A 7,988-nucleotide genomic window follows, 5' to 3' on the forward strand; every position below is an offset into this window, starting at 1 on the left:
ATGACACAAACAATTGCAAACAATCACAATTCCATCTCCGAGGGACTGTTTGGAATACATGAAATAATACTTAGTACATGAAACAATCCCGGAGTTTAAGAGTCTATTTTCAATCTCATTTTACAGATCTAGAAGGTGAAATGCAGAGTCTATCCACACTGCTAGCAAAGTAAGGAGATAGGATTCAAATATGTGTACTTTGAATGAGTCCTTGCTTAGAACCACAGCAGTATAACTATAGGGCAGTGGTTATCCACCTAGGCTGGAGTGGACATGGAACAGAATCTCTGGGAAGAACATAGAGTTAAAACATTCCTCCCTCGCTCCTGGCCCCTGCCCCACTACTGGTTGAGAATCACATATCAAGGTACGTGTGAGGAAAGTATGAAGGGACTTTGGCATTGAAGTTGTGATTAACATGATGCATTGTGGTGTCCAGGCTGTGTAAGTGAAAGAAATGGAGACATGTGAGTGATAGACTATGGAGAAAACCTGAATAATCAGAGTAGAGATGTCTAAGAGAAAGAAAATGGATTGAGTAGGACTAAAGGAGAAATACAGAAAAATATAAAAATGTGGTCTTAATAAGATAAATCTAAGATTCTGTAAATGATCCAATTCCATGAGATGAAAGCTCCTAGGTATACCATTGAAAATGGAATTAAAAGATAAGTTTATTTTGTGTAAAATTTTTGAAATCTATGCATAGATTTTTATAGATATTTCCCTAGTAACTTTTTAAAAAATATTTATTTATTTATTTATTTGATAGGCAGAACTACAGAGAAGCAGAGGCAGAGAGAGAGAAAGGTCTTCTATCCACTGGTTTACTCTCCAGGTAGCCACAATGGCTGGAGCTGAGCCAATCCAAAGCTGGGAGCCAGGAGCTTCTTCTGGGTCTCCCATGCAGGTGCAGGGGCCCAAGGACTTGGGCCATATTCCACTGCTTTCCCAGGTCATAGCAGAAAGCTGGATCAGAAGTGTAGTAGCCGGGACTCGAACCTGACCCACTCATATGGGATTCTGGCACTATAGGTGGCAGCTTTACCCACTAAGCCACAGTGTCGGCCCTTCCATAAACTTTTAAAAGAACCCTTATACTGAGCTATGCGATGCCACCTTTAGCCTGAACTTGAATAACTATATTTTTATACTCAGATGAAGAACTTTACATGTATAATCATTATTAAATTTTATTAATTAGTTCAGCCTGTGGAGATTTATTATTAAACTTACTTGCTGTCCCTTTCAGCTTTTTTTTTTTTTTTGATAGGCAGAGTGGACAGTGAGAGAGAGAGAGACAGAGAGAAAGGTATTCCTTTTTGCCGTTGGTTCACCCTCCAATGGCTGCCGTGGCCGGCACGCTGCGGCCGGCACACCGCACTGATCCGATGGCAGGAGCCAGGTACTTCTCCTGGTCTCCCATGGGGTGCAGGGCCCAAGCACTTGGGCCATCCTCCACTGCACTCCCTGGCCACAGCAGAGAGCTGGCCTGGAAGAGGGGCAACTGGGACAGAATCCGGCGCCCCAACCGGGACTAGAACCCAGTGTGCCGGCGCCGCAAGGCGGAGGATTAGCCTAGTGAGCCGCGGCGCCAGCTCCCTTTCAGCTTAATAACATGCCCACAATGGACAGACACACCTTCCAAATCCGTGTCCAAGTAGCAGTTAAAAATACAGTAAGATAATTTAATAATATAGTTCCCAGTACCCTCCATATAAAGAGCCCCATAATAGATGATACTGAAATTCAAAAGAAACGTTCAGTTCACTAATGAACTAATAGGGTAAGCTGCATTCTGGGAGAAGTACAAAGAGATGAGGTGTTTCAATTTATTGAATGCCTGCTATGCACTAGGCGGTTAACTGGTCAGGTTCCCTATAATAAATCATTTGACTTGTCACAATAACTACATGTGACATAGTATGCCTAGTTTGAAGATATGGAAATTAATATTCACAGGAGACCAAATAAGTTAATTAAAGTTACAAAGGGGGGGACCAACATTTAGTCTAATGTTTAAGAATCTGGGTAAGATACCCATGTCCCATATTGAATGCCTAGGTTAGAGTCTTTGTTCTGGTTCCTGACTTCAGCTTTCTGCTAATGCAGATCCTAGGAGGCAACAGTAATGGCTCAAGTAATTGAATTCCTGCCACTCATAAAAGAGCCTTGGATTAAATCCTGGGCTCTTGGCTTAGGCCAAGCCCATTCCTGACCACTGTGGGAATTTAAGGAGTGACTCAGTGGATTGGGGAGATCTTGCTCTCATGTGCTCTCTCTCTCTCTCTCTCTCTCTCTCTCTCATACATACACACACACACACACACATCTCTATCTCTGTCACTTAAATAAATTAAAAAAAACCTGAAAATTAAATCACAGAGGGACCGAAGGCAGAACAGGATTTTGAAACATGTTCTTTTTAGCTCTTAAGTTCATCCTCTCTCTGTTATAACACTAGGGAGAAAATAAAAACAGGGCACTTGAAAAGCTCATAGACTAGTTGGAAAGATAATTCTTCCCTAATTGCAATGTAAAAATATAATTGTCATGGAAAGATCAACATATAAATTACCTCTGACCCAAAGGAAGTGCCACCCATCTTTGCTGAGCTAGGAGTCAGGTATAAGACTACTTGAAAAAATTTGTGGAAATGGAATCAAAAGATAAATTTTTGGTTCAAAAAATTGTTTTGAAATGTGTGCATATAAAGGGTCTTCAAAAATTCATGGAAAAGGCATATTCTGAAAAACCTATGTATGCGTAAATTTCAAAAATGTTTTGCACCAAAAAAATTTAGCCTTTAATTCCATTTTCCACAAATTTCTAAAAGTAGCATCCTATCACAATTAGAACACTGTGGAGTCAGATATCACTGGATGACTCATCCATCCTTCTATCTGAGCATTACATGTATGTTAATTTCCTGCTACGCATTAGGGACAATACATTGATTAAATGACTGCCTTTAAGGAGTTTAGAGTCTGGTGGAGGAGAAAAGGAGTAAACAATCAACGAATTAAGATATTTTAAAAAATGATAATTACCGTGAATAAAAAATAGATCAGGGTCAGGAGAAAAAAGAGTGATGGCAGTGTGTGTACTTGCAGGCTATTTTTGATATAAAGTGGTCAGAGAGAGCCTCCAAATGATATTTGGGTAGAGATTTAGATGATATGAAGGAGTCAGCCATGAGGATAAACCTGGGAATATGAAGTTTCTAGCGGAGGGGAGAGCAAGGGTAAAGACCCTGAGGTGGGAACAAGTTTGATCTGCTTGGAGAACAGCAAGAAAGCCACGGTGCCTAAGAGAAGGTGAAGGAGGCAAACAGCTGTACTAGAAGAAATCTGTGATGCAAACAAGAGGTAATTTCTTTCTCATCTATAAAACAGGGATGATAATATTATTTATAGGGCTAGGGTAAGGAATAAATGACATAATGTGTGCTAAGACCTTGCTACAAATCTGGTACACAGTACGTGCTCAGAAACTGATACATGCCATCATTGTTATTATTATCAGGTTGATCATCCTTAGTTTTGCTACACAAGTGGCAAAGCCTGAATTAGATGCATGAGTCAGAAGAGGAGACTCTTGGTGGAGGAGTCATAAAAAAGAACATTAGCAGAGATGAGGCAGCCAGAAGTAGGAAGCACAATCCTCTCCTCTACTGGCAGAGAGACTAGAATGACATCACATAGAGTGACAGATATTTAGCATGGGGGTGAAGACTGCTTCCTTGGCAACAGGGCTGAAAAGCAGTAAGTCATGATGGTACACAGAGGAAGGGCACTAGTCTCAGAGTCAGGAAGCTTTGTCCTCTCATCTTTAAAACTGGGACTATAACAGCCTCATAAAGTTGAGAAGATTCATGAAAGTACCTACATACAACAGAGCTCGCATGTACAGGGGCAGAAGGTATTATTGTCCTCTTCCTGCTTCTTCCCATTCTCAGGATGGAAAACAAAGCCCAGTTGTATATTGTTACGAACTAAGGTACATGAATGGCCTTCTTGCGCTAGAGAACTCTGATGTCCCTAGCATATGTACCCCTAGAGATGCAAGTCACAATTGCTAGGTGACACTCATGATGATTCAGGCATCCTCTGTTCTCACCCTCCTTTGTTTGTTAAATTCATGGCCCTCTGCTCTAATGCTAGCCACTGGCTCTGACCTCAGCAGACAGAATTCTTCCATCCTGTCTCCTGCATTTGGGGCCTTGACTTGTCTACATTTGGGTTTTGTATGCATCTCTGGGCCCTTGTGGCATCTTCTTGTTCAGGGAGATAATGAGGATTTTCTGGCCCTGAAGAATCTACTCTCTCACTTTTCCTTCCATGACGAGGCAAGGAAGAGAGGGAGTAGAATGCAGGCATCTGACCATCTAGGGTCCCTGTCATTAGCACAGGACTACTTTGTTAGACGGATTCAAGGACAGTGACTCAATTCTAAGCCTCTGTACTCCCCCCACTGTTTTTTTTAATTTGGGAAAGAGGGGGGTAAAAGAAGAGGTTTCTTTTTGTCTGAAGGCAGAGTTGATCTACACTACAGGGCAAAGGTCAGCTTAAATGTGGAGAAATAGTAGGTGGAGCTAGTATCAAAGTCAGGACAGCAGAGCTAGAAGTAATGCTGCAAGAGACAGGTCATTTTAACCATTTTATGGAACTAAGTGAGGCATAAATAATAAATAAAGCATTTTGAATTAGAGGATTCAGTTTCTAACTTCTGGCCAGACTCCCTCACTGCTCTCCAGTCAGAATTAGTCTGATCTTGGCTTAAAACCACTGGAAAAAGAAATTAACATATGAGTGACTGGAACTTATGTATGTATCATGACAGGAACCAGAATAACAAGAAGAATTCACCAGTCACATAATTCTTGGAAGGAATTATGATTTGTGGTTTTACAGTTGTATGAAAACAGTAATTAGTGGACGTTGGATTTTGACAGATTCCCAGTACATCATACAACACTACAGAAATGTACAGTCCTTTGAATTTGAATAAGGAAAATGTTTTCCATAAACTCACTTTCTTTATTTTCCTGTGCCTTTCTTAGGCTGTTTTGTTTATATATGGGCTTGATGCATATAACTGAGGCTTGCTAAGTTATTTGACAATGTTTATAAGTAATGTTCACTTTGATACGGAACTTTCAGCAGTATGAGGGCAAAGGGTCTGTCATATGTCATCTTGTGTAGAGAACCAGGACTGGAAGCTCAGGAAATGATAGAACAAACTTTTTCCTTAGAAAAGAGGGCAACTGATGTTGTTGAGGTCAAATTTAAAATTCCAGTAAAAAGTGAGACCTGGCTAGAAATGAACAGGTTTTGGGAATTAAGTATAACCTAAGTTGTCTAGCAACTTCTAAAAAGCAACTATTCCTGATTACCTACCAGCTGACACTTGGGACAACTCAAAATGCTGTCACCTCGCTCTTTCACTGCTCCTGCCAGAAAATGTCTAGGGTTCTCTGTAGAGAATAGTCACTTTCCCAGATCTGAGAAAAGATTTTGTTACGGGGTGGGCATTGTGGCACAGCAGATTAAGCTGCCAGTTGCAGTGCTGGCATCCCATATCAGAGCACTAATTAGAGACCTGGCTGTTCTGCTTCCCATCTGGTTCCCTGCTAATGTTGCCTGGGATGGCAGCAGACGATGGTTCAAATACCTGGACCTTGATTGCCCACATGGAAGACCCATATGGAGTTCCTGGCTCTTGGCTTTAGCTTGGCCAAGCCATGGCCATTGCAGCCTTTTTGGGGGAGTGAAAACAGTGGATGGAAGAGCTTCCCCAGACCATCACTCTTTCAAAATAAATTAAAAGATGAATCTTTACATAAAAGATTGTGTGACAGGCATGCCACTTTATGGCCGGCACCATGGCTGGCTGGCGCCACGGCTCACTAGGCTAATCCTCCACCTGTGGCGCCGGTACCCCGGGTTCTAGTCCCGGTTGGGGCGCCGGATTCTGTCCCGGTTGCTCCTCTTCCAGTCCAGCTCTCTGCTGTGGCCTGGGAGGGCAGTGGAGGATGGCCCAAGTGCTTGGGCCCTGCACTTGCATTGAAGACCAGGAGGAAGCACCTGGCTCCTGGCTTTGGGTTGGCGCAGCACGCTGGCCGGCCGCAATGCACTGGCAGCGGTGGCCACTTGGGGGGTGAATCAATGGAAAAGGAAGATCTTTCTGTCTCTCTTTCTCTCACTGTCTAACTCTGCTTGTTAAAACAAAACCAAAAAAAAAAAAAAAACAACAAAAAAAGACAGGCATGCCACTTTGTTACAAGGCAATGGTGTTGGCACTTATTTATTCGAAGGCAATTTTGCAGTATATAATCAAAACTGTTAGAGAAACATTCATGGACTTTGATCCAGCAGTCCCCATCTTAAGAATTAATCCTAAGGAACCATAAAAAAGGTAAGAGGGTGAGAGGAAACTTTTTGAGGTAATGAATATGTTTCTGGCATTGATTGTGGTGATGGTTCCACAGTTATATACTTATTGCCAAAATTGCCAAGTTATAAGCATTAAAAATGTATAGCTTTTTGTATGTCAATAATACCTAAATAAAGCAGTTTAAAGAAAAGTATAGAAATACCTTGTGCATAATTTTTTTTCGTTACAGTTGTGAGGCTTATAATAGTAACAGATTATGGACAACCTCAATGTGCAGTAGTAAACAGTTTAAATAAATCACAGGTGATAAAGTTATAGAACCTTACAAAACAAAGTTGAACTATGTTTCTGACACCAAGTTATTTAAAAATCACACATCTGTACATATACTATGAATTCAGCTATGTAAACACATTTATCTACGGAAAATAGATTACAATGAAACAGACCTAAACATTAGCAGTGATTATCATTGTGTAACAAGAATATAATTTTCACTTCTTTCTTTCTTTTTTATATTTTTCAAGTTTTATACAGGCAGCATATAGCGATGTTTAAATTAGGAAAAAAGTTTGCCTGAGTTTTTATAAAAACAAAGTGATGTGATGTGATCCTCAGAGGCTTTCTTTTTTAAATCCGGTTGTATTGGAATGAAAAAAGGGCATTCATAGGAAAGGGAACCTGAAGTGGAACTGTTTAGCAGCTCTTCAATTTCATTAATAGAGAACTGAGCCCCCCCTAGAGGCACCTACAGTGACCGGAAAGCACTGGGATAAGTTGTGTATGTACTACTTCAGCTTCTCCCTACTAATGGAGAAGGCTGAAGCTTGTTCCTAGGAAGTTCGAGGAAGACATAATTCAACTCGTGGGCTAATCATTATAGCCAATCATACATTCATGTATGATTATAGCCAATCATACATACAAATTCGAGGGTCCCTGGGTAATTCAAATGAAACTCGGGTGGCTAACATGACATTAGATGGCCTGATGGGGAGGAGAAATTTAAGCAGCATGAGAGATTGTGTTTCTCTCACACCCCCAAAACCTGACTGAATATCCGTACCCTAAAGAGACTACTCAGTCTCTTGGTCTCTAAATATCATCCTCAAGTTTGTATGTATCCAGTTCTAGTAAATAGTGGTCACATCAGTCTATTTTGAGATCTGCTTGCTTATCACGTAGCACCTGAAGACATTTGGCTAGAAAAAGGATCTCTACTGTTAAGTTTCTTAGAGACAACTCCACTGACCCCTCTACTGTTTCTCTGTGATTCACCTATAATCATTTTCCTGCTTTCTGTCGCTCCCCCTCTTCGTGGAGGAACAACACTAAGCCCTGCCTAGGCTTCATATCCGAGTCACGGCACCATTATGTCGCTCCCCCTCTTCGTGGAGGAACGACACAGGACCCTGCGCTGTTCTTTCGTCTGCTCGGCCCTCCCCGGGTTTGCTGCTGGTTCTTCCCGGGTTGGCTACCGACCCTTCCACCTCCGTGGAAGGGCGGTTCCCCCTGCCACATTCCCCACTTCCGCAGGGGAGCGGCACACTGCCGGCCGGCTCTCTCGGGGGCTGCACAGGTGTTCCCCTTAG

This window comes from Oryctolagus cuniculus, chromosome X (assembly GCF_964237555.1).
Source record: "Oryctolagus cuniculus chromosome X, mOryCun1.1, whole genome shotgun sequence".
NCBI lineage: Eukaryota > Metazoa > Chordata > Mammalia > Lagomorpha > Leporidae > Oryctolagus > Oryctolagus cuniculus.